Genomic DNA, 27472 nt, shown 5'->3' with positions numbered 1-27472 from the left:
GCCGCGCGGGGTAAAAAGCAGCGAAGCGAAAGAAGAGGGCAAGGAGACAGCAGGCTTGAAAGAGCCGGGGAAAGAGAATGGGAAGAAAAAAAAAAGAAATGACCCAAAAGCGCTGGCTGGAGCCGGGACACAGAAGGGCGCAGCCGGGAAACCTTTGGGCAGAAAAGCAGGCAGCGAGGCACTGCCCACCTCGAGTACACAGCGCGATAGCACTCTCAGTAAACCCATGCTACCTAAACAAATAACCAAAGAAAACAACCTGCGCCAGCCCATGATGGTGGAAAGTTTCGCTAGCATACCTGCTGGAGATGTTGCAGTCGGGAAGCTGAAGCGTGGAGCGGACTCGGTCGGTCTGAACGTCCTCGTGAACGCCGGCTCTGCCGTTGCTAAGCAACCAGCGAAGGCGGCAGCGGAGCAGAGGCAGGAACCCGAGAGCAGCTCAGAGGCTCGAGCAGAGGTCTCGGCTGAAGTCAGAGATACCAGCATTTCCGTGAGTACTCATAGCCCCGTGGGAAGGATCCGTGGCCCAAACAGTGGGGGAGAAGATGGAGAAGGCTCAGGAGGAGGGGCCGCAGTACAGTCACCGCAGACAGTAGGTCACAATGAGATCGAGGGGGCTGAAGGGAGAGAACAAGAGACTGGAGCACCGGGAGAGTGGGGAAACTGCCCGATTATGACAAATGCAGTAGCAACCAGTGCCCCACATTTAAGCACATATCAGGGCAACCTCAGTGAGTGGGGGGCCGGCGGTGCTGCATCACCGGACCGGTTCTTTTTGGTTAATGAAGACTCTCAATCTGTTGACAGTGATGAGGAGTGTTCAGGGGAATTCACGGATACAGAGAGTAGCACCTCAGCTCAGAGAAGTACTAAAAAAAAAAAGTGATTGTCCAGGAGGAGACCCACCCCCGCAGATAGCCCAGCAGACCCCTCAAAGAAATTAGACTGGGACTATTCAGCCACATCACAGACTTACCTGGAGCAGGATGGCGTCACTCCCCTCCCCTGCCTGGAGCTCAAGCCTCTCCCCAGCCAGTCTCTCTGGAGTTATTATTCAGTACTTTGAAAGCCATGCAGAGCGAGGCGAGAGTTGAGAGTCGGAGGGCAAGGCAAGAGTCAAGGAAAATTCAGAACACTCTGAGAAAGATGAACAAGCGGTTTGACGAGGTGGATGAGAGGGTTACCCAAGTTGAGGAAAGGACTGGGAAGCTGGAGGATGACCTTAATAGTCTCAGGACTCTCAAACAGGATCAGCAGAAAGTGGCGGATGATGTTCTATGGAAGCTGGAGGATTATGAAAATCTCCAGCGGCGGAATAACATTAGACTGCTGGGAGTGGCGGAGGGTTTGGAAGGGGATGACGTTAGACTCTTTGTTGTGAACCTACTAAAGGGGGCCCTTCCGGAGCTAGCGTCATGGCAATGGGAGGTAGAAATCCAGAGGGCACACCGTTTCACATTTGCTATAAGGAAAGGCCACGCAGGGACTCACGAGGGCAGAACAAGAGCTCTTGATTTACGTTGGCAACTTTTTGTTGAGGCAGTTAATTCTGGAAAAAGCCAAGCCAGAGTCTAAGTGCTCCTTTAGTAATATAACCTTTTTTGCCAAGCCCGACTTTTGCCACGTCACTGTTGAGCGCAGATGGAGGCTTAGACAGCTTATTGCTCCCATACAGGCTCTGGGGTCGGAAGCTTATTTACTGTACCCAGCCAAATTGAAAGTGATCACTAAGGGGGTGGTGAAAATGTTCTTTTCGGAGATTAAGGCCAAGGAGTACATGGTGGATGTATTGGGTTTTAAGGGAGGATGAGGCTCGGGGTTTAGTCAGGGGTAATTTCTTCACTATACTACTTTGTATCCTAGGGGGGGTATACACTCTTTCTATTAGTTTTTGGAATTAGTATGTGAGGGGGGGAGGGGGAGGCGACAGCCGCATTTCCGAGCGCCCACACATAGGCCATGGGTGGCCTATTTGCCTGTAGGGGGGGAGGGATAGGGAGGGTGGGTTAGAAGGGGGGGAATGGGGGGTTGGAGTAAAGGGGCACCCACAGCACACACGGGAGCACCTTCAATTTAGTATTGTGTATTTTGTGAGATTGGTTGGGAAGCTGGGTCAACCTTTCGTAGTTTTCTAATGTATTGCAAAATAGCTTCTCTTAACGTCTGTGGGCTGAATGATGCACAAAAAAGGATCCGAGTTGCAGCATTTCTGAAGATAATGAAACCTGATCTGGTGTGTCTGCAGGAAACACATGTGGAGGGAGGGAAGGGTTATTTACTAGAGCAGCTAGGGTTTTCCGATTTGGCCCACACCAAACAAGGGGTTAAGAAAGACAAGAGGGGTGGCTATTTTGGGCCGAGATAGGGAATGCATAGTGGGGAGAAAGCTCGAGGATCAATGGGGGAGGTGGGTGATTACTGAAGTAGGTTTTAAGGGGGAAAAGTTTACCTTGATTTCAGTCTATGGATCCACAGGGGATGACCCAGATGTATTTGAATTTCTTGATTTAGAAATGGCGAATTGGCCCGAGTCAATTATTTGTTGTGGAGATTTTATTCTTAATAGTCCCTCGGGCATTGAGATTCAGAAGAGACAAGGCTACAGCGGGAGGAAAAAAAGGTCACACAGAGCCCTAGTGGATATGGCACAGCATAATACTGTAATAGACCTGTGGGCAAATTTATGTCCACAGATGGATGGCACTACTTATTTCCCAGCCCCACACAGAACTACGGTAAGGTTGGATTACTTTTTGAAATCCCACTCCTTACTCACTAGATCACAAATAACGAAATTTCCCCGTGTAGTTTCGGACCACAACCTCTGGTGTTGGCAATTGAATTAGGAGGGGTAGCCGTTAATCCATATTGCTGGACATTTGAGAGGGCCCTTCTTAAAGATAAGGGATATGTAAGTTACATGAGCAATTGCATCAAAGACTTTTTGAGGATCAATAGGGGGAGCACATCATCGGGCATTGCTTGGGATGCGTTTAAAGCGGGGCTCCGCGGGGAAACACTTAGTTATTCATATCATAGACAAAGGGATGAAAAAATGAGGGTGGAGGAAATGATTAAGACCTTAATGGAAGCAGGGGAGGAACTGGCCTTACTGAAAATCGATGTGAGTTTATTTGCCACTCACATCGATTTTCAATAATATGTACAATGAAGGATATTTCCCAAAAGACTGGAAACAGGCTTCCATCCTCCCCCTTTTGAAAAAACCCAACCTAGACGCCGGGGATCCAAACAATTTTAGACCCATTTCCAGACTGCCCCTTCCAGCAAAGATGTTGAAAAATACATGAATGCCCAGCTTAACCAATTCCTTATCCAACCTGAGACACTAGATGAGCCTGTTTGCGCTCTCTACCAGGCCATTGGCCTTGGGGCAGTACAGGGCATTCTTCTCATGTTTGATGTTAAGTTTGGCTAGGACGTCAATCATGAGTTGCGACGTGAACTTTTATTTTTTTATTTTAGTAGTTTTGTATAGCGCTGACTGGACCCAAGGGTATTAGAGCGCGTCACAACAAATACAGTAAATGACATATTGAGCAGACTGAAATTCAAACATACATAATCTGTTGACAGAATGTTTGTATCCAAAAGCTATTTTGATCTGCAGCCTTGATGTCAGACTTGGAATTTTGTTAAAGCTGGAGTGACAGATCGGGGGCAGTCCGGGGACTCTCAGGTACCTCGAGTACGGTCGAGGAAGAAGTCTTTGAGGAGCCTCTTGAATTTTGGAAATGAGGAGATTGTTCTGATGTGGGGAGGAATGGAGTTCCAGATTTTGGGAGCGTTGCCAGCAAAAGATTTGGCTGTAGTTTTGAGCTTGCGCAGTTTGGGCGGGATGAGCAGTAGAGAGCTGGAGCTCCTTAGGTTTCTGGACTGGCCTGCTCTATTGAGTTTGGCGGCCAGGTATTCTGGTTTACCTATATGCAGGGCTTTGTGCGTGATGCAGGCTGTTCTGAAACTGGCTCGTAACTCCACTGGGAGCCATCTGAGTTCTTTGAGGGCTGGAGAGATGTGCTCAAATTTCTTAATTCCGGAGACCATTCTTGCTGCTGCGTTGAGTGTCGTCTTCAGGGGGGCAAGATGGGATTTAGATGTCCCTGTCAGGGTCGCAATTCCATAGTCTATTCTGGAGAGGACTAGGGCCTGGGTAGCCTGTTGAAGGTCTTTGGGTGGAAGGAAGGGTTTTATTTTGTATAGTAGTTTAAGGTTGAGAAAAGCACCTTTAGCAGATTTTGCGATGTGTTTCTTCATGTCGAGTTTTGGATCTAGGGTGATCCCTAGCGATTTCACTGAGTCTGCTAGGGAAAGGTTATCATTGAGGGCATCAATGGCTTTGAGCCATTCTTTGATTTGAGGGTTATCATCTTTGTTGGAGATGAGTAGTATTTCTGTTTTATCTTGGTTCAGTTTCAAGTGATTGGTTGAAAGCCAGTCTTGTATCTTGTGTCTTGAACTATACCCCATTGTCAGTGACTAAAGTGGACTGTATGCCTTCTTTAGCAAAAACATCTTTGAGTAATTCAAGAACAGCACAAGTGTTGGTGCGATGAATACATTTGTATGAAACCCAGTGAGACGTGAAGTCAACTAAGACTAACAAATTTTTCTGGATACCCAAATTATCCATGGGTCCGATGATGTCCATGGCCAGCTTGCTCCATGGTTTAATGAGTACCTCAATTGGGGATAGGGGTCCCTTCCTTAAGGATTTGCTTTTGTCGCTCCTTGCACAGCTAACACAATCATTCACTAATTGTTTCACCTTAGCGTCCATTCAGGGGAACCAGAATTTCTCTCTTACCCTTTGTTTGGTAAGGCTGCGTCCTAAGTGACCTTTGTGTGCAAGTTCCACTATTCTCTTCCTGAGGTTGGCGGGTGGTACAATCCTGTTCTGACGGAAAACTCTGTTCCCCATGGTATTTAATTCGTAACCACTTCCCAAAAGTCTTTAAGATTATCCTCTAGTTCACTGCACTTGCTGGGCCATCCTTATACCATTAACTCTTTAAGTTTGTGCAAGTCTTTATCTTCCCCCGCCCCTTTTTCCCATTCTTCCTCTGTTAACTCTGGCTTGTCCACCACCATGATGGGGCTGTCCAACATTTCTTCTGTTTCTTCATTTTCCAATGGGCTCTCGACAGATAGTAAGCAATTTTGTTTTGTTCTCCAGGAACATATTCTAACCTGAAGTTGAAATTTTCTAGTCCTAAAATCCATTTCCCTATCCTGGGAGTGCAGTTCTCCGTACCTTTAACTGTGAAGATGAAGGTAAGGGGCTTGTGGTCTGTACGAACGGTAAAGTTTATCCCCCACAGGAAAGACTTAAAATGTTTTACCGCCGAGTAACATGCCAGTGCCTCCTCTTCAATTATGGGGTAATTGCTCTCTGCTTTGGAAAGACATCTGGCGGCAAACACAATTATTTTTTCTCCCTTTCCATCTCTGTGACAAGGTGGCCCCCAACCCTTTTTTGATGCATCAGTAGTAAGGATTTTTTTTTTGTGGGGTCAAAGGTGCCTAAGGCAGGTGACTTCAATATTTCCTCCTTCAACGTATCTACAGGGTGCCTGTGCTGGTCCAGGCATTCAAAATCCTTGTTTTTTTGCAGTAGTTCGCGTTGTGGATCGCACTTAGAAGCATGTATTCCACCGAGGAAGGACTTTAGTTCCAGCAGGTTGTTTTTTGGTCTGAACCCTTGTTCGGAGATGGAATGCCCAAGATAGTCGACAGAAGTCACTCTGATTTGACACTTCGACTTCTGCACAGTCAACCCTGCATTCATCAACTTCTTGAATCCAATTCTAAGGGTGTGGTCATGATCTTCCACTGAACGTCAGTATACTAGGATATCATCCTGGAAGCACATTGTATGGTCAACATCTTTTAACATCTGGTGCATGATCTTCTGGAATACCGCCGCTGCGGATACCAGACCTAAAGGCATCCTCTTGCACATGAAAGCACCTTGGGGGGTAATGAAAGCAGTGAGGGGCCTGGAGTCAAGGTGTAGGTCTACCTGATGGTAAGCCAAAGACAGATCGATGACACTAAAGAATTTAGCCTGACCCATGGTGCTGAGCATCTCATTTATGGTGGGGAGTGGGTGTCAAGGTTACCAAGTCACTCTTACCTAAAAGATGCTTGTAATCTTACCTGTAAGGTGCTTGGCAGGTTTTGCAGAGACGCTATGGGCCAAACTCCCAGAATCCCTAAATATAACCATAGAATGTATACTAAAACACTATGGCTACAGATTAGAAATCTAGGGAGGAGGGCCGGATTCGGACCCTGATGAATTCCTGTTGTCGACCTGCGAGGTAACAAGAATATTTTGATCTCTTTGGTATTTTAGCGTTTCTTATCTAACATTATACAGCTCCTATACAAAAATCTAGGGAATCATTAGCGTCAAAATCCTACCTGCGAATCTACAGGAATGGTCCTAGCGTCCTTGTAGTCGTCGTGTGATGAACTTCTTGTGAAGTCGTGAAGAGAGTGTTGTAGAAGTCGTGAAGGTTTTAGCTGCGCTAGTCGTTGGTTGTGTTTCTGTATTAATAAACAAAATCAGATATTAGTTTTATCTTTTCCAATGTTCAAAAGATACCAACTCTCCTAGCACCTTTACACTCTCTACTTCTTGATTGCCTATTCACTTACTGTGATTAATTTCTGAGATTGACTCTTCTTCACCACACGATTTTGTTCCTTTAAGAAAATAGTAAGATACACCAAAAGAAATAAACCAATATTCTTCTAAATGTCTTTTAAAAGTCCTAAACACACAGTTTTCAATAAAATGTCAAGTGTCCTTTGAAATCCTATATTTCAAAAGTGGTCCAAAAATTGTTCTTTAGCCTTGATTAATTATCCTTCATCTGTCTTGCGTAGGGCGCCTTTTGAACAGAAGAAAATAAAAGGTTAACTTGGCTTTCTCTTTCTTTTCCAGATGGTGTTAATCTTGCTGACAACGGAGTTCCTGTTCCTGCAACCGGATATCCCAAGGTGAGTCACTCGTTGCTGCAGCGCGTTGTTCTGAAGGCTAAGCGCCTTCCAGAAACTTTGGTGTAGCTTTTATACTTGTGCCACACCCGAGACCGCACCCAATCAATTACTGACGTCGCCCGTGTTTATACGCGAGGTGACGTGTAGCAGAGGAAGGCTCATTTCTTTCAGCACGCGTGAAGCGCGAGGTCCATTGTTTTCCCGATTTCTGCTCTGCGCTTGCCCGAGGCCACGCAGTGGCCATCAAGAGGGCGGGCTCCTAGTCGCGTAGGGCTGCCCCCGCCCCCCCTTGTGGCCAGCCACTCCTCGCCGGGCAGGAAGCGCCCAGTAGGAGGCGGGCTGCTGACGCACGTCCGGGGCGGCTAGGAGGAGCCTCAGGGGGGTATTTGACCCCGGGGCACCATCTTGGAGCCCTCTTTGCCGCTCCGGACGTCGCGCTACACGTCGGGACACTCTTTCCTCTTTCGGTGAGTGAGGCCTACGGGCCTAACCCCCCCCCCCCATCTACTCCCTCCATGTAAGGTTGAGTGTGGTGAGGCGGCCCGCGTAGTGTCGGGCCGCTGGGGAGGCAGGGGCTGTAAGGCGGCATAGATTCATCCGACCCCCCCCCGCCCCTTCCTTCGGGGAGCGGGCCATGCGGCTTGCCCACGTGGCGTGGAGCTGCGCAGGGGGTCGGCTTCCTTCGGTGGCATCGCGGCGAAAGCGTTTTCCACCCTGTGCCTTTTCAATTGGGTGTTTACAGTTGCCAACAGGGTCGCTGGTCGGGCCGAATGAGGTGTCCCTCGCAACAGAGGGGGTGGGGAAATGTCGTGCATCGCAAGGCCAGAGCACATCCTACGGTCTAGACCCGGCCCCAGAGTGGACGATTTGTGGTAATTTTTACTCGGGCCGGGCAGGGGCGGTGTTTTTTCATAGGTTTGCCTGTTTCCAGTAGATTTCTCTGTGATCCTGCGCGCGGGGAAATCCCGCCTTCGAACCCCCCCCCCCCTCTGCGGGATTCGCCACGTGCATCGTGGCTCATTGGGATAACATTGGTGTGGGGCCGTAGTCAATTACGTGCTGTTATTGCCTTCTCATCATATGCATTCGTTCTTGTAATTCTTTAATGGCCGTCGACAATTTCGTGCAATGTTCAATGTTTATTGCTTTGCTTCATATGCATTCGTTAATTTAATTCTTTTATGGCCCTCGACAATTACGTGCAATGTACAATATTTTATTTCTTTTGCATCATGGGTATTCGTTCTTTTAATTCTGTTAAGGCAGTCGACAATTACGGGCATGTTCAATGTTATTGCCTTACATCATGCACATGCGACCGCTTACGCTGTTTTACAATGCCGGGGGTGGTATCCATGTATATACGCTTCTGGTTTCATGCTTTTGTATGGTAGCGTGGTCCAATGCTCCCCACTGTTAGGTTGATGTATTGGGGGCGGGATCGCTGGAGCACATCGCGTCATGTAATGGTTAGGGAATCCTATGAGGTAGAAAGCTTCCCATGTAGCGGTTTGTCAAGTCGCCATTTCGAGCAGTTTCCAAGGGGTAGGGCGGTATCCGAGAGATTAGGTGCAGTCTCCTTTGGGTATCACCGTGCAACAAGAATAGGGTAGCCGCTAAAGCATACGCTGGCTTCTTGGCTGACACGTGCTGGGGATGCCGCTATTGATGTCCTGGCATGGCTTCTGTGAGGTATGTTGGGCATGTTGCCTGCTATGGTTCTGGGTATCGCATGAGCACTGCCACATCGGGTGTAAAACGGGCCCATGGACGCGATAGTGTTGCGCGGCAGTGAGTCGAGCCTGGCTATGCTGCTCTTCCATGTCATCGCCCTCCCCCCCCTGTTATATATATTTGTGCGATCTATTAGCATTGAGTGTTTCCTATAGTTCCACGGACTGGAACGAAGTGTGCGCCGGGTACGGACAGTAATTATTACAAAGAACAATGGTCCCTATGTGCATTAAATATACAGTCCAAAATAATCATATACCCAATCAGTAATATGTCTTCTGTCCGTCCGGACAGGATTTAATGAATTCCAAATCAAAAAGATAAAATATTTTACGAAAAAGAATGTCAAGTGGGCACAGCCGTGACCATCAACATACAAGACAAAACAACAGAAAAGCAATGTAAACAAGGCAAGGGAATAAGTCTGCGTACTTGTACTTCAGTAAGGCAGGCATAAGTTACAGGAAAACACTCCATTGCATTTTGTAATTTTAGACACAGATAATATGCATATGGGGTTTAGAGGTCGACGACGTTTCGATGCCTATAAAAATAGAGGCATCATCATCAGGACAAGAATTGGCACTATTGTTGTCTTGAACACAAAGCAATATATGGTGCCTTTCAATTACATTTATTGATATAGCTGAGACCGCTCCCCGTTATATCAGATCAGCCGATCTGGCGGTGCTTAAGGGTTTGCTCGGCAAGTCTAATTACCCGGTCGGGCAATGCAGTATCCGTGGGATTAGAATTATTATTACCGGGACTCTGGCGCTTCAATGGCGGCGTAGCGTAATAGCTACCTGAGAATTGAGGAGTGCGGCGGCACTATGGCACGAGTGGTGATCTGGTGAATAGTAAGGCAGCTGCCGCCCGCGTGAGTTGTTCCAAGGGGCATCATGAGTTAATCCGGGTCTTTGGGTATGCGTCAATGATGGGGGCAGAATTGATAATGGTGTCTTTACTTTGATTGCAGGGCGTACTCGCACCCCCCCACCCCCCTCGTTACTCTCTTCTCCCCTCCGTGCCACGGGGCCCGCACTGCTTCTGCTACTTTCGAGGTATGTTTTCATGGGTGTGTGCTCAGGCAGGAGACGTGTGTGAGGTATCCTGCCTCCTGGGCAAGCCCTTTCTTGTGGTGGGGGTTGGGTTCAGGGTAGCCGAGATGTAGCTGCCCTGCGGCCCCTTCACATTTTAGCGCAACTGTTCTGGCCGTGCTGCGTTGAAGACAAGTAACTGTTTGCACCGGCGGGAGTGGGTGTTGCTGCCAACATCTCTTTCATTGAGTACCGTTTCGCTGCTGTGGCTCCCACGCAGATGGAGTGCATGTGTGGCATCAATTAATTGTACCCTTTTCTCCTCGGTTTCAGACTGCGTCCGCAGCACTTGCCAATTGCGCACGCCCGGCGCCGTGTGGAGTATTTCTACTTCAACACCCCTGTTGGGGAGGTATGTATAATGGTGAAGCAGTGTGGGTAGGTGCCAGAGAGCCCTGTTGGGGCGTTGGTTATGATCTTGTGTATGGGCATGGTAGTGTACTGGTGTACAGTCCTTATACAATATAGGCACGGATAGGATCTCACTTACCCGTATATCATTCCTTGATGATTGTTGTAAGCTCTGGGGAGTTAAGCGCAAAACCAAAGATTTCACATGTTCATGTAGAAGGTTTTTATTTAATGGCAGATAGCACTGCATCTAGGTATGGGTCTTCAATTGTCATGGGTGGTGGCCTATTCTGTGTGCTCATCGTTCAGTTCTGGTCTTCGGCTTATAGTGATTTTTCTTTCAGGGGAAGAGCCTAAGATATCATGGATGAGCAGGGATCCCCCCCGCTTTTTACGCAGACCTCCCAGGTTGAGGACTCAGGGATAGGCCCCTCCCAGGATGCCCAGATGAAGGCGCTATTGGATATGATCAAAGCCAATGGGGTGGCATGGGCCAGTGAACTTTTGTCAGCCAACGCCCCCAGAAACCCAGGGGTTGCCCCTGCCTCCTGTGCCCCAGAAATTGACATTGCGGAGGATTCTGGCACAGGGAGGCCCAAGCGTGTGAGGAAACCGACAGTGAAGGACTTCCCAGCCTAACCCCCCCCCCCAAGACCAGGGCGGTAGAACCTGTTTGAAATGTTATTGTGCATGCTCCAGCCTCCCCCCCTGCTTTGCTCCGGACTAGCCCCCCCCCCACCCCCTCGCCCGGTGGCTGCAGCTGTGGAATTCGCCACCCGGGAAGATCTGGGTAAGCTCACGGACACCTTAGCTGTCTTTATGTCTGAGGTGAGAGCGGGTTTGCTTGCCGCTCACTCGCAGGCTTTGCCTCCAGTGACCTCCCGGTTGGTGGAGCCTGCGGCTGTCGCCCCCCTCCCTTTGCCGGGGGAGGCGGCTGTTGCTCGCGTGTGGGGTGGGTACCCTGTACCAGGTGGGGAGGTTTCTCTGTTGGATGGGCCGCTTCCTTCATCCTCAACCACCGCCACCCAAGTGTTGCCCTCCCCCCCTGCGCAGATAGCTGCTCCTGCGCTCATGTCTGGTATCACACTTGCCTCTGTGGCACCAACTCTGTCGCCAGCGCCCTTAGTGGTACCTGCGCCCCCAGCTGCATTGACACAGATTACGGGAGCGCCCCCTACGCCTACAGCTGTGCTGATGACCATGGCCCCTTTGTTGTCTGGCAAATGCTCCCTCGCTTGGCAGATACCACAAGCGGCGAAAGAAGGTATCTGGCGCAGAGAATTCATAGACATCTTTTCCCTACTGAGGTGGGGGCCTATGGAGTTGACATTAGGAGCATGGGTGGTAAGGATGAGGAAAAGAAAGCCCGTTTCAAAACTTGGCCAGAGAAAACGATAAAGAACTGGAGACAGGCTTTCACAATTTTAGCTGCAGTTATCACAGAGCGTTTTCCAGAACAGGCACAGGGTTTGTTCCAATACGCCAGTGTCATCACTGATGAAGCAGAATCCACTACTGGTATGGGGTGGTACTTGTATGATTGTGAGTTTCGCAAAAAAATGTCAGTGTGTCCAGAGCTGGATTGGGACCAGGTTGAGGTGAGACTCTGGATGCAGCATATGGGGAAAGGAAAAGGCGAAACTGTGGCTAAGGCTAGTCCCCAAGCGAAGGCAGAAACAAGTAAAGGGTCCTCTGAGAAGAAAAGCAACTTTAGACAGCCCTTTCGTGGGGGCAGAGGTGGAGGGGGGTTCAACAGACAGGGATACAAGAGGGGCTTCAGTGCAACATGCAGATTGTTTAATGCGGGCAATTGCACCTGGGGTAAGGCATGTAGGTTCGCACACTCCTGCAGCAAATGTGGTGCGGCCCATCCAGGATCAAATTGTGACAAACGTGAGGCCGCAACCAGTGCCGCCAGTAAAGACAAATAAGCCCCCTTGCAGTGTTCTGCCGCCTAGCGACCCTCCTTCCTCCTTGCCTACAACCCAGCCTTTTACCCGTCAGGCCCACCCTGTCCTCATTTCTTCGGCTGTCTCCGGTGGGAATTCCACCCACTTTCATGCTAAAGGTCCGTCCCCAGTTATCATCGCAAACTTGCTAGCCTTGCTCAGGTCCTACCCCAACGACAAGGACAGGGAGGCTTTGACTGTGGGTTTCCTAGAAGGTTTCAAGATTCCCTACCAGGGTCCCAGGGTCAGCAGAGACGCAGAGAATCAGAAGTCTGTTAGAGAACTCCCTGAGGTCGTGGACAAGAAAATATGCAAGGAAGTGTCCTTGGGGAGGGTGGCGGGCCCATTTTCTTCCCCCCCTCTGCCTGATTTTGTAGTGTCCCCGCTGGGTGTGGTCCCCAAAAAAGAGCCAGGGGCTTACAGGTTAATTCACAATCTTTCCTTCCCAGAGGGGAACTCGGTGAACTCCTGGATTCCAGAGGGGGCCTGTTCTGTCACCTACTGTTCCCTGGACATGGCTATTGATCTAGTGAGGAGAGCAGGGGAGGGGGCATGGCTTGCAAAGGCGGACATTGAGGCAGCTTTCCGCTTATTGCCGGTGCATCCGGACAGCCAACACCTGCTGGGCTTCAAGTGGAAGGGGGAGTACTATGTCGACAGGTGCATGCCAATGGGGTGTGCCATATCATGCGCTTTCTTTGAGGCTTTCAGCACCTTCTTACAATGGGCCCTTGCAGCAAAGTATGGTGTCACGGCGGTGTCCCATTACCTCGATGATTTCCTTTTCATTGGAAGGCAGGGCACGCAGGAATGTCAGGAAGGCCTGAATAGCTTTACTCACTTGGCTAGCCACCTGGGGGTGCCTTTGGCGCCTGGCAAGACTGAGGGTCCTGCACAGGTCTTGACTTTCCTTGGCATAGAGTTGGACACAATTTCAGGCGTGTCTCGACTACCGGCCGAGAAGGTTCAGGGCCTGAAACGGGACATTCAAGATTTGTTGGGAAGAGACAAAGCACCGCTAGGGGTCATACAAAGTCTTCTAGGGAAACTGAACTTTGCTGCGAGAGTCATTCCTGTGGGTCGCGTGTTTGCTAGGCGGTTAGCTAGGGCCACTGCTAAAGTCACAAAACGCCACCACTTTGTTAAATTGTTCTCAGGCCTGAAGAAAGACTTATTGATGTGGCAAGAATTTCTGTCAGACTTCAACGGGACCGTTATTTGGAGGTCCCCATGGGTGGAGAGTCCCGAGATCAGTATGTTCACCGATGCCTCCGGGCGGGAGGGATTCGGGGCACTTCTGGGGGACTTGTGGTGCGCGCAGGAATGGCCCAATGCATGGCGCAAGCGGGGGATCACTTCCAACATAACTGTCCTAGAACTGTTTCCTATTGTGATTTCTTTGCATCTCTGGCCGGCCATTTTGTCCAACAGGAAGGTCTTGTTTTGGTCAGACAATATGGCGGTGGTCCAAGCCATCAATGGTCTAACTGCTAGCTGCCCCCTTGTTCTCTGCTTGCTTCGTGAATTGGCCAGCAGATGCCTGCGCTGCAATGTGGAATTTAGGGCTAGGCACATCGCCGGGTCAAAAATGTTGCGGCTGACGCTCTTTCTCGTTTGCAGTGGGATCGTTTCCGGGCGGTCTGCCCACAGGCGAGAAAGGAGATGACCCCCTTCGCACCGGAACTTTGGCGCATCTTACAGTGGAACAGGAATTGAGAGAGCTAGGCGAGAAGTCTTTAGCGCCTGGAACAAGGAAGCGTTATGCTAGACACCGGGCCACTTTTCTCAAAACTTCTGCTGAGTTAGGTGTGGGGGCCCTTCCACTGGAAGATAGAGTTCGGGCTTTCGTAATCTGGGCCAAAAAGCAGAACAAGTCACACTCCTGGGTCTGTGGTCACTTGGCAGCCATCAGCCACGAAGCCAAGCTGTCCGGGGAGGGTGATCCAGCTAAGTCCTTTGCAATCAGGGCAGCCTTGAAAGGCTGGGCGCGGGAGGATCCTAAGACTCCCGATAACAGGTCCCCCATTGAGTTCCCCATGTTGCAGGCTATGTTGGGGGTCCTACAGTCAGTGGTGCACTCTCACTACGAGGGTTCCCTTTTTTCTGCGGCCTTCATTCTGGCCTTTTTTGGGGCATTTAGGAGCAGTGAGTTAGTAGCACGCTCCAAGGCAGACCGCTCAGGGGACGCCCTCGGCGTGGCGGATGTTTGCCTTTCAGATGAGCTGTCCATCACCCTCAGACGGTCCAAGACTGACCAGGCTGGTAAAGGGTCACTCGTCCGGTTGGCCCCACTCGGGGATCCCCGCTTCTGCCCGGTCTCCGCCCTACGATCCTACCTGGCACACCGTCCAGCGGTGCTGGGATACCTGTTCATTCACCTTGATCTTAGCCCCCTGACCAAATACCAAATGGATAAAATAATGTTAGCTTGCCTGGATCGGGCAGGTTTGTTGAAGCAGGGTAAAAGGTTCTCCAGTCATTCCTTCCGTATAGGAGCGGCAACTTCAGCCTACAAAGCTGGCTTGCAGCCTGACAAGGTGCAATTGGTAGGGCGCTGGAAGTCCACCTGTTATAAACGGTACATTCGCCCTTAAATAGGGTATCTTACCAGGTCCTTGAGTGGTATATATGCTTGCTGTGCTCCTTGGAGATGTTTTGCAATTTTTCTGTTGTGTGCAAGTTTTCAATAAACTGTCCTGAACATATTGCGCCTTTGTTTTCTTGACAGGGTCAAGAGTGTGGGTCTTGGGGCATTCTACAGTCGCCAGGTTGGGACGGTGGGCAGCAATCAGGAACTGGACCAAGGGCTTCAAGAACTTGGAATGTGTGTGGCTGGGCTTTCCTGGTATGCGTTGGAACAGCTTGCTGCATAGGCTACAGGAAGCCCTGGCCACTGCAGGCCCCCACCCCCAGCATTTGGTAATCCATCTGGGGGGCAATGACCTGACCAATTTGGGGAGATCCACTTTGCTGCAAAAAATGAAGGTGGACCTGGGAGTCATCTGTGGGCTCATGCGGGAATGTGAGATTTGGTGGTCAGAAATTGTCCCAAGGCGAATTTGGCGTGGCGCTAAATCCAGGGAGGGAATTGAAAGGTCCAGGAAAAGAGTCAACTGTGCCATGAAGAGGTTCACTCAACGGAGGGGCTTGGGTTTCATCAAACACGAGATGATTCAGGACAAAGTCAAGGGGTACTTTGAAGCTGATGGGGTTCATCTCACGCCAGTAGGCTTAGACCTGTTCCTCCTAGACCTTAAAGAAGCATTGATGAGCAAAGGTTGCAGGTAATGAGGAGTAGGAATGGTGGGGGGCCCGTGCGGCAGCGGGTACCACCGCACGGGCTGTGGCGGAGTTACTGGGCGATCCGGAAGAAGAGAGGTGCAAACACTGTACTTCTGCGGGCACATAGGGATGCCAGAGCCTAACCTGTCACCTCATGGGAGGCGCAAGAACTCGTGTCGGCGCACCAGTAGTCCTTCCGGCGGTTGTGGGCCTGTGCAGCCGGGGGTTTGCCTAGTCACGCCCTGCAAGGGGCGTGTGTAGTATAATTATAATTGTGCAGCAGTTGGGTGGTTCGCCACTATGCTGATTGGCTCAACAGGCGGGCAGGTGGCGAGAATGCGGCCTGCCCTTTGATCGCCCGTAAGATAACCCACCATCATTACATATGTTGTATGTAATAAACCTGCAGCAACTTTTCCCAAACTTAACACTTGTGTCTGTGTGTTATTTGCGGGTTTGGGCATCACAGGGGCGGGGGGTTCTGTGGCCCTGAAGTGACTATGCGCTTGCCCGAGGCCACGCAGTGGCCATCAAGAGGGCGGGCTCCTAGTCGCGTAGGGCTGCCCCCGCCCCCCCTTGTGGCCAGCCACTCCTCGCCGGGCAGGAAGCGCCCAGTAGGAGGCGGGCTGCTGACGCACGTCCGGGGCGGCTAGGAGGAGCCTCAGGGGGGTATTTGACCCCGGGGCACCATCTTGGAGCCCTCTTTGCCGCTCCGGACGTCGCGCTACACGTCGGGACACTCTTTCCCCACCCTACCTCAAACCCAGAGTGTCTGCTTGAGGGTGGCTCCATGGGGAGTTTTAATGTGTTCTTTTTCGTTGCAGGCGGAGTTACTGGGCGATCCGGAAGAAGAGAGGTGCAAACACTGTACTTCTGCGGGCACATAGGGGTGCCAGAGCCTAACCTGTCACCTCATGGGAGGCGCAGGAACTCGTGTCGGCGCCCCAGTAGTCCTTCGGGCGGTTGTGGGCCTGTGCAGCCGGGGGTTTGCCTAGTCACGCCCTGCAAGGGGCGTGTGTAGTATAATTATAATTGTGCAGCGGTTGGGTGGTTCGCCACTATGCTGATTGGCTCAACAGGCGGGCAGGTGGCGAGAATGCGGCCTGCCCTTTGATCGCCCGTAAGATAACCCACCATCATTACATATGTTGTATGTAATAAACCTACAGCAACTTTTCCCAAACTTAACACTTGTGTCTGTGTGTTATTTGCGGGTTTGGGCATCACAGGGGCGGGGGGTTCTGTGGCCCTGAAGTGACTATGCTCTTGGCAAAAGTAAATCCTCACTTGAAATCATTGCTGCTCACAAGTTTTTACCGCAGATTAACTACATAGACCTGACTAATACTGATACCTGCAATTAACCTTAGAATCCCACCAGAATACGATTGTACAGTAAACACACAATCAATCCCTACGATACTTCATGTGTGACATTAATACAAGACAGCACGCATTTACATGAACATAATACTGCAAACATTTTACATGAATATTCTTTTTAGTTACATTGGAGTGCTGGATGCACAGGACAGGCGTGGGTTTTTTAAGGTATAACAAGGGATTGCCTAATAAGGTTTTTACCTATAGTGTCTTTAGGAGCTGAAATCATGACAGTGGGTACCTCTCGACTCAGATGTTCTCGTTTAGGCTACGTAAGTCCACACATTAACAGATGCCCTCCCCTCCAGCCTTGGCTGCAATAACTACCAGCACTAACCATTCCGACATATCTACAGGTTGTATGACTCCCAACATGCACAATCTTTCTAGCTCTTTCCTCAATGGTTCTCTCATCTGGTGAGGTACGGGACGCATCTTATGTACCACTGGTTTAGCATTGACTTCGATTTTAATTTTATGTTGGTAATCACGGAGGAGTCCCGGTCTATCTTCGAACAGTTTAGGGAACTCTTCACAGATGTGGGTGCTGGGTAATATCTGATCGGTTAGCAGGACTTGTTCTTCCTTTTTGGGGTTAAGGATGATTCCCAGCTCCATTTGGTGCTGCCACCCTAACAGATTTGATCCTGACTCCACAATGAACACCTTGCCTACGGTGACTCTCCCTTTAAATTCAATTTGCAACTCTTTCATACCAAGGAGTGGTATAGGTTCTCTGTTATAGCCTACAGGGAACACGTCATGTTTCTGTAAGGTTTTTTCTCCCAGTTGTCAATGCTTTCGTAGTCCTTTCAGTTCAACAGCGTAAATGGGGAGCATGAGTCTGCAAACATGGTAACACTTTTGTTGTTCAAATTCACATCACACTTGGGATAGATTACATTCCCAGTGCCAGTATCTTCTTAGAGTTGGAAAATGTATTTTTTCTTACTAGGCAAGACACATTTTATTTCTTTGTTTACTGTGCCCATACACACGCGCCCTCTCCGTGGTGGGGATCACCTTCTCTGCACACCCTTGCAAATTGACCCCTCCTATTGCACTTCTTGTAAGTGACACTCCTAGCTGGGCAATGAATGTTATTGGCAAGATGGTTGCTGCTGCCACACCTGTAGCATCTGTAATTCCTTTCCTTCCCAAGAGGCTTCTGTGCAAGACTCTTATTTTGCATTTTGTTTCCCTCACATACCTCCACTTCCTCTTGGATATTTGCTACTACTTCTGTTGTGGGTTTCTTCTCTTTTATGAATTTTGCGGTGTGTTCCACTGATTTGGCAATGCTGACTGCTTCGCGAAGGCAGGGGTTCTTTGCTAACAGTTTCTCTTGGACGCACACTAATGAGTGTCAAATTCCCAAAGTCGCACAATTGATTGAGGCCTATCAATGCCGCAACATAGTTGGTCACTGACTCTTGTTTACCTTGGGACTTACTGAAAAATGTGTGCTGTTCCAATACTACGTTCATTTTGTCCCCAAAGTGTGTTGTTAACTTCACCATTGTAGTGGCGAAATCATCCATACCTTCCACTGCCATGATATTTTGATTTTCTGGTTCTGGCAAAGTTTTGTAAATTTTGCGCCCCTGTACACCCAAATTATGAAGAAGGATGTGCTGTTTGTGCATGGCAGTGAACCATTCCCCACCTACGGCAATTAAGTAAGATTCAAAAAGTTTGAACCTTTCCTTCCAGCAAATCTCAGTTTCTCCTATTTCGTTTAAAAATGGAGGTGGCTGGGTCATACTTGCCGCTGCCATCATGGTACAGAACAGTCTCCACTAGTACGATGAATGAAGCAAAACAAGAGGCAGAGAAGAAGTGGAGAAGATAACTCGCAAGAGGGGATGGTCACTTTAGAGGTCCATTTATAGATTACGCCAACAGCACAATTAGCAGAAAAATAACTCCAGTCAGCACTGCCCAACGCATATCCAGATTTCTTGAGAAAAGGTGTCAACACAATCTCAAAAACATAAAGTCTATTGACACAGTGGCTAGAAATTGCACAGTAACTAACGTAACCGTCTTTATCCTGTATAATTGTTAGTATCTCCTAGTCATATTTTTTATGAACAACAACTTCTGATAATTCCCTCCGCTGTGCCTCTAAGGATGTTAATGTGGGTGCTTAAAACACAGCACTCAAGTGCACTTCCCTGAACAGTTAGTGGCTAAATGAGAGCTTCACTATCTTGTTCCTATGGCAACAAAAGACTCCTCACAGAACGGACAGGTTCCAACCACACGTTGCCTCAGGAAACGCTCGCTGGGAACATGAAGTTAGACCTGGGATACCGCCCCCTCTGTCCTGGGGCAGGGGTAATGTAATTATTTTTCCCAAAAAGTAAGGATCCTACAGTTATGAGCTACTACAGGCCAATCGCATTACTATATAGTGATGTTTAGTTTTACTTTAAAATGTTTGCCAGCCGGCTTGCCGGTGTAATTTAGCACGCCGAGCCAGATTTGAGAAGTACAGAGCACGATAAGTCACAGCTGAAGATCGCCACGACACAGAGCGCAGAGCAGCCCAGAACGAAGTGTGCGAGCGAGCAGGAGGATGCAAGCAGGAGGACGCCACAGACCATTGCGGCTCCGATCAGCGGCTCCAAACAGCGGCTCTGGTTAGGCCTCGGAGCCGACTCTCCCGCTGACTCCCGCCATTGCACCAGCCTCATTTTACCGACTTCGGCCTCGGTACACACTAGCAGCAGGCAGCGTTCCAGACTCTACCCGACCACGGATTCTACCCGCCCCTGCATCAGCACCCGCACATGTAAGTGCCCGGCAAGAGAGCGCGAGCTCAAGACATCGCCCGACCACTCCAACCACGGCGAGTGCGGTGAGTGCGGCGAGTGTGGTGTGTGTGTGGCAGCAAGGCGGGTGAGAGGAGACGGGAGTTGGGAGAAAAAAAATACAGTGAGAAGATTCCTGCATCCCCAGGCACGGGAGCAGAAGCGGCAGTAGCATCGGCCTTCCTACCACCAGGGGGGCCATTTCAACCCCAGGGGGATGCACTGTCTCGAGCTCCTGTGCGGGGCAAGAGATGCAGTAGGCCCAGCAAAAAGAAGGCTGCCGCGTCTAGCTTGGAAAGCCTTCGCGCAGAGGACAGAGGACAAAAGGATCAAGGTTCAAGGCAAAACCCACCCGACTCAGCAGTAAAAGCAAGAGGGGCAGCACAACAGCACCTGGAGCTGCGGTTAGCGCCCTGAATTTAGAGATTAGTGCTCAGCTGGTCAGCGCTACGGACTTAAAGTACAGCTCCACACCCCCGCCTTTCCGCCCAGGCAGCCGTCCGTTCAGCATGAGGTCAGGCCGGGTTCGGGTGATCGGCCGCCCCAAGCCCTCAGGGCGGAGAAAGCAGAAAGCAGTGAGGAGTCGGCTCTAATTGTGACTGATAGCGGACCAAGTGCAGGGGAATCACAAAGAGAGAAACCCAAAGCACTTTTGGTTCAACCAAAAATATTCACAAAATGTAACTTCATAAAAGACATTGGGGCCGCCCTGTACTCTAGCAATGACACTGTGAAAGGCCTTCAGACGCCCCTATTACCAGACCAAGCACCAGAACCAGCACCACCTCAAGGGCAGTCAAACCAGTCAACTCTCCAAACCCAGTAGAAGCAGCAAATCATTGCACAAGTTCATAACCAAGTTCATAACCAAGCTACACCAAAAAAGATGGAGACTCCCACAATTCACTCAACAACAGCTTTGTCTGCTCACATAACTACACCAACAACAATGGATTGCATGAATGAAGGCTCACCGTTCAAATCAATACTGAGAAACCCTCAAAACAACACAAAAGCGGAACCCCCTTCAACCACCCCTTTAGCCAGCCCTTCGGTGCAACCCACAGCGCAGTACACGCTGCCTACAGGAGATGCAAAACCTACTGGTCTAACTCAAATCAGCCATGATGCATCAATAGGTGCACTAGGATCTCAGAAATCTCAGTTATTGCCACAAGCAGTAGCACAGTACTTATCATCAGTAGCTAGCTCCATACTGGCAATAACTCCAACCATAACAGCAGGAACCCTTGAGCTTACCCAGGCTCTAAATCCCCCATCAGGAGAAGGCCAGTCACCGGCAAAGGAAAAAAAACAAAAGGCTAACCAGAGAAAGCAGCCGGGCTCCGCTGCTTTCAGCCTAGAAAATAAGCTGATTAGGCAGCACTCTCCTTGGGTCGCTGAAGGGGCCGCCACCGGATCCCAGGTCTCAAACAATTATAATGGCAAAATGAATGTTACACCCAGTTGTGACCTTAGTTCCATCAGCCAAGTCACTCATAAGACTACACCTCTGTCAGTCAACTCAAAATCTCTAATGCAGGAGGAAGGCAGGACTGCTTTATCCTACTTAGGAACTCAGGAATGGGAGGATATGCTGGCAGTATACTCCCCAGACCAACACCTGGCTCCTTTCTCGCTGAAGCTGAATCACCCGCACCTGCGTTCATCGGACACTCAGCCCTCGTGTGGAACGAGGGAAGCGGGCTTAAAGGAGCGGGGGAACCCAATCCCGCATGATGGAAGCGCCTGGTCCTCCCTCCTAAAAACTATGCAACTGTCAGTAGAGGCGCTACAATATTAATCAGACAAGATGGATGTACAGCTCTCGCTATTAAACACACAGGCTGTGTTCACATCAGGGATTGACGAAAAACTGGGGGAACTCAACTCACTAATAAGAAGGGAAAAAACAGCATCATACCAACAATGCGGGTACAGCCAGTTTGTCGACAAGCTGTCAACCATATCAGCAATGCTCTCCACCATGCTCAACGAGCTGAAGGAAAATTCATCCGGCACTGCCAGTGCAAATTGCCCCACAGACGACCTCACCGCACCTCCGACAGCAGAAAATAATTCCAAGCAGCCCTGCAAAATTAATGCAACTAACACACTTCAAAGTGCGAGCATCATGAACAGCAGCGGTGACTCTCCAAAGATAGAAATGGCTACTACGGTAGTGATAAAAACGAACGCAAAACAACGCCGGCAGCTGAAAAGAAAAGGTCGTAATCAGAAACTACTGCCAGTCAACCAAGCACTGACGTATCCAATTTTCAGCAAACAGAGTCCGAATCTAATTACTGCCTCAAAAGAGGGTGGCATGCAAGAAAAAACGGCCCATACAAGTAATCACCATCACACAGCAGCACCCCTCAACCTTGGTGGTCAACTAACAGGAACAGAGGAAGGAACGGCCTTCTAAGCAAGCTGAGATAGTCTCAGGGTCAGTAAGCGAAAAAACATCCAACACAATTGGTTCTGACCCCCTTCTACACAACACTAGCTTCGAGCTAAATAGTCATGTAGGACTAGCTAGGCAACTTGAAATCACGGCTCAAGAAAAGGATTCTTCCCATAAGAACACCCGGCAGGCAACCGGGCAAAAAGACACTGGCTACCCCGCCAGAAATTATTAAATGGTAAAGAGAAAGACCTGCACATCCCAGTTAGCGGCATTCTTACCGGAGGGGAACCATGTGGGGATAGTCCGCGACCAACCATCTCAGCACTCTCTCCTTTGGCAAGATCAGAATCAACTGGGAATACCAACTTCAACAGCCGGAAACAATGAAATGGTAAAGAGAAAGACCTGCATATCCCAGTTAGTGGCATTCTTACCGGAGGGGAACCAAGCGAGGATAGTCCTCGCCCAACCATCTCAGCCCTCTCTCCTTTGGCAAGATCAGAATCAACTGGGAACACCAACTTCAACAATAATTACGGAAAAGGTCTCAACAACTTATGTGCAGCTGTGCAACAAGACCAGAAAGTGCCGCCCTACCGGCCATCCCAACAAAATATCGCTGCTAATCGACCGAGGCCACGCAAAAGCACAGCCCATCCGCCAAATGATCGGACTTTTCCCCAGAGTTATACATTGCTTAAACCAAAGTATACTACGAAAGGTCACCACCATGTGCTGAACCGTGGGAATGTTCTAAAACTGCTTCGGGCCATTTATTCGCAATTGAGTTCCTCACTGCAGACAATCCAGCAAAACCAGAAACAACAAGGGTATTATGGAAATCAGAGGCTATAGCGCAAAGAGTATTAAATCATCAGACCATCTTCAAAGACTGGGGCATCCAAATCAGCCCCTATCATCCTCCAGCTTATCCAGCACCGCTATTAAACATGTGCCCAAGGCCAGGATCACCAAAATGCTCAAGGCCCTCTACTCTGTATTAAGAGGGGCTCTTAGCCATTTAGAGCCTAGAAGGGCTTTTAATCAACGTATTACAAAAAGAGAGACAGGGAGAGTATGGGGACACTCTTGTTCCCCGGTCAGTATTTCATAAACAAAAGAAGAGTGTCCATGTAGAGAGGACTGAGCCAATCACAGGAGCATCAGGACACCCTCACTGGGATGTTAAAGAAGGCCCTCACTCACCACCTAGTGATGACATGCTTCATCATCGGGCCCCACCAAAGAGACCGAATGTCTCTTTGGTGTGCTACAACGCCAGAATTACTGCGGAGCGGGATGGTGAGTAGAGGGCGTGTTGCGTGCAAAATTATACTAGTGAGTGATGGAGGATAAAAAATGTCAGTAGTGTATCAAAGAAAAACTTTATTAAATGATCACTAAAGACAATGAAGTTAAAAATATGTGAGGGACCAGTCCACTTTAATTGAGTGGTGGGTTCCTACAATGTTGTCGACATGTTTCTTGCCATTGAAACGGTGTTAATTTACCCGGCAATTCTTCAGGACTGGGTGTGTGATAAACCCCGGCGGTATGGGCACGCTAAGGCCCACCCTAACCTAGGGACGTGAAAGTGAAAAAATTAAATCAAATGGTGTCAAAAAGTGCAAAAAAATTAGGAATAGAAACTTATCCCTAATTACTCCTGGTTTAGGAGGCTTCTACTGATCGTTTCTGCACTTTCTGCACCGACGGGGTCCAGTCTGAGGGCGACGTAGGTGGACCACGGGTGCCGAGCGTCGAGGGCGGTGTGCCGAATACGCTTCCACCCCCCTCCTGAGACCCATGGTGTTTATTCATAACACCCAGAAAGTGCAGAAACGATCAGTAGAAGCCTCCTAAACCAGGAGTAATTAGGGATAAGTTTCTATTCCTAATTTTTTTGCACTTTTTGACACCATTTGATTTAATTTTTTCACTTTCACGTCCCTAGGTTAGGGTGGGCCTTAGCGTGCCCATACCGCCGGGGTTTATCACACACCCAGTCCTGAAGAATTGCCGGGTAAATTAACACCGTTTCAATGGCAAGAAACATGTCGACAACATTGTAGGAACCCACCACTCAATTAAAGTGGACTGGTCCCTCACATATTTTTAACTTCATTGTCTTTAGTGATCATTTAATAAAGTTTTTCTTTGATACACTACTGACATTTTTTATCCTCCATCACTCACTAGTATAATTTTGCACGCAACACGCCCTCTACTCACCATCCCGCTCCGCAGTAATTCTGGCGTTGTAGCACACCAAAGAGACATTCGGTCTCTTTGGTGGGGCCCGATGATGAAGCATGTCATCACTAGGTGGTGAGTGAGGGCCTTCTTTAACATCCCAGTGAGGGTGTCCTGATGCTCCTGTGATTGGCTCAGTCCTCTCTACATGGGCTTTTAATCAAGCCATACAATACGGACCCTTAAGGGCGGAATCGTCAAGTAGATGCAACTCTGGGTTCGCCGACCAATGTTTAAGAACCATAACCCTTGCGACAGCGACCCAATGACATAACAACCACCCAGACCAGGGCAAAGACACGCAGAAAGAATCAGCAAAACGTCTTTGCTCGTGGAATGTAAATGGCTTAGCATCAAAAATCCATGACTCAGACTTCTTCTAATATCTCAACAACTTTGACATTATCATGCTACAGGAAACATGGCTCACGGAACCATTACACATACACGGATTCCGCTGCTTTGCTCGCCCAGCCACCAAGGGAAGCAAAATGGGCCATGCTTCAGGGGGGCTGGCGACCTACATTTCAATAACATCCGTACCAACAGCGGGGGCAACTGGACCGGAAACGGACGTAGCACTAGCAGTTAAACTCACTCTCCCTCGGGCAGACGCAAATAATGAAGTAACTTTGTTCAACGTATACATCCATCCAAAATGGACAGCAATTGGTTCAGTAAGACTAACAGAACTAATAACTTCTTACGTAGGCTGCATGAAGCCTCAAATCTCATTCTATCAGGGGACATGAATTTATATCTAATGGGAACATCCGAATCAAAGGAAGTCTGTCTTCAAACGTCATATTATAATTTACCATCGCAAGGATCCTTTATGCATGGGAGGCCCAACAGGGTAAACAGACTCTTGCTGGAAGATCTAGAACACCTAAACCTGAGGGCCCTTAATAGAAGAACAGTCAATGACACTCCCCCAGCGGCAAGCTATCACACTGATCCAACAAGCTCGCTTTTAGATTACACGTTTGTCAGCCTTCCGCTGTTTCAATAGGTAATAGGCTTCAAAATGGGCGACATGGGGGATAGCGACCTGCATCCACAAGAGGCTACTTGAGCGGCAACGGTTGCGTATAGCATTCACCCTGCTCTACAACTAGGCTCAAGTTACACATCCAATTACAAGAGGATCAAGTTTTCGACAGAAACCATAAAATCCCTGACAGATACAGCAATCAACCTGCTATCTGCTCAACTGCTTGGCAAGAACCAGATACAGACCTGGGAACGCATTTTAAAGGCAACAGACATAAAAACAAGAAGCTCTCTGGTACAGACACAACAGAATAAGACAACCAGGACTCAAAGAGCACAATTAAAAGCACTTAAAAGATCAATAAAGGGCTTGCTAAGATCTTTACTCCATGAACCAGGGAACACATCGCTCATCTCTAACCTGCGGCAACAGAGAACCGAACTAAAGCGGCTGAAATGGAATATCAATAACAACAACGAACAGGACCTCTGGGCAAAACTCCTGCATAACATCAAGCATAATGCCAGTGATCGCTTCCTGAAAACAGTAAACATGATCATACACTCGCACCATGGGGGTCTCACTTCCTTCATATTAGAGGAAACATGGGCTAGCTATCTAAAGTCTCACTTCAACAGCCAAAGTAACAACCAACAAACACTGGTGCAGAACAAAGCAGCCAAGGATGCAGATGACACTATCAACTGGAGCAGGGCAAGTGGCAGCATCATTACTGAAAGTTCCACTGCTGCTTCACGTCCAAGTGCAATTATCACGCCTAAGCCTGCCAGAGGAAAGCAACTCAGGGACGAATGTTTACCTGCCACTGAACAGCTTTCAATCAAAAAACAGAGCGAGAAGGGAAGAAAGGAGGAAGCGCCGGGTCTGAATGGAATCCCACCAGCAGTGTTTAAAGAAAAGCCGGATGACTGGGCAGAAATACTCCATCCACTATTTCTGGAAGTAAGACATCTGGGCATAATTCCAGAATTATGGAAAAGTTCGACAATCATTCCAATCCACAAAAGCGGCAGCAAGAACTTACCAGCCAATTATCGGTTAGTAGCCCTGATCGACAATGAAGCCAAATATTTTGCGGGAACACTGCTGGTGGAACTGACAATCTGGGAAGAAAACAACGAAATAATCCCGCTAAACCAGACAGGATTCCGAAAAAACTCTGGCACAATATCTAACATCATGGCAATGTTTTTGATAATGGACATGGCAAAAATTAGGAAAACTCAGTTGCATGTCTGTTTCATTGACTACAGCGCCGCGTTTGATAACGTGGAGCGGTCCAAACTGTGGTCTAAGTTAGCCAGATGGGGCATCCCTAACAACCTTCTATCAATGATTATGCTCCTACATACCGACACCTGGGTCCAAGTCAAATTGGGCTCAGAAACGCATCTCTCAAGAAAAGTCAAAACATCCAAAGGTCTTAAACAGGGCTGTGTGCTGGCCCCCATGTTATTCAACCTATTTATGGCGGACTTAACTCTGGCACTTAATAACTGCAATTCACATGCACCCAGACTAGGGGGCTCGTCACTATCCAACCTACTTTATGCGGACGACGTAGTCCTACTCAGTCACACGGCAGTTGGCTTGCAACATCTCCTCAACTGCCTGGAGGTCTACGTAGAAGAAAACAGTCTCTCAATAAACTTAAATAAAACCAGGACCATGACTGTTGGACTTGGGCCTTCTGGCAGGTTCACCCCTGAACTTTTTTCCTTAAATTATAGTGATTTCTGGTCTTTGCGCACTTTGACACTGTGGCGCAGTGTAAAGTGCGTGCGCACTTGGAGTGCGTGTGTGAGATAGGCCTGCCCTCCCATAGGAATGCATGGGGAATGTATGGGTCCCTGGTAGTTCCTGATGCGTGGGGAGTGCAGGTTCGAGTTTAGTATGTGTGAACTCGTGAGAGTGAATGCTGCGAGATGGTGTATGCGGCATGTATGTGTCTAGAAGGGAAGTGCTACTTCTGGACATTGATGTGTGTGTGCAGAGAGGGTGCTGGAGCGTGATTGGCTGGAGCTGGCTGGCATGCCAGGCTCCAGGAAGTCTGGATGGGTCTGCCCGGTGGTGAGTGTGAGATTAGCATGAGTGATGTGTGGGAGGAGTGTACCTGTGTCCTGGATGGGCTGGGTTTTCCCCACACAATGCTG

General features: G+C 49.0%; 1 protein-coding gene across 6 annotated transcripts in view; it reads right to left on the bottom strand.

Moving 5' to 3' along the window:
• The window catches only part of LOC144754565 (uncharacterized), a 431150-nt gene that overhangs the window by 21826 nt on the left and 381852 nt on the right, over window positions 1-27472 (bottom strand). The window lies entirely within an intron of this gene.

This window comes from Lissotriton helveticus, chromosome 5_1 (assembly GCF_964261635.1).
Source record: "Lissotriton helveticus chromosome 5_1, aLisHel1.1, whole genome shotgun sequence".
Lineage (NCBI taxonomy): Eukaryota > Metazoa > Chordata > Amphibia > Caudata > Salamandridae > Lissotriton > Lissotriton helveticus.
Note: the sequence above shows the minus strand (reverse complement) of the source record. Positions and strands in the feature narration are given on the sequence as shown.